This window comes from Echiichthys vipera, assembly GCF_963691815.1.
Source record: "Echiichthys vipera genome assembly, chromosome: 18".
In the NCBI taxonomy this organism is placed as follows: Eukaryota; Metazoa; Chordata; class Actinopteri; order Perciformes; family Trachinidae; genus Echiichthys; species Echiichthys vipera.
The window spans coordinates 830,772-831,329 of record NC_139843.1 but is presented as its reverse complement, the minus strand read 5'-3'; positions in this window follow the sequence as shown (position 1 = coordinate 831,329).

Genomic DNA, 558 nt, shown 5'->3' with positions numbered 1-558 from the left:
ATATAAAATATTATAAATATTATTCATGTGTATTAACAAAAAACTTCACTGAAGCGACATAAATATAATTTTTTTTAAATTAAATCCTAATATGCTGTTGAACAACTGAGTTATTACCGAAAATAATTATAGGAAATTATTAAAATATTACAGCATATAACTTTGTCAAATTATTAAAAATATGACCTAAATTATACAGATTAAACTGCTGAAATAATTATACTAATTTCTTTAAATATTACCATGAATAATTATATGAATTATTACATTTTACTGAAAAAAAATACAAAAAACTATTACATAAAATATACTATATATTATTCAAATATAACTTCAAATAACCCAAAATATACGGGTTAAACTGCTGAAATATTACTGAAAATAATTCTGTGAAATTATTAAAATAAAACAGTAATTATGTGAAATTATAAAGATATTTGGTTAAAATTGGGTGAACTGCTCAAATGTTGCTGAAATTATTATGTTAAATATTAAAAAATGACTGAAAATAATTTTAATAAAATGTTCACTGAAATATGGATGTATATATGTGTAAAT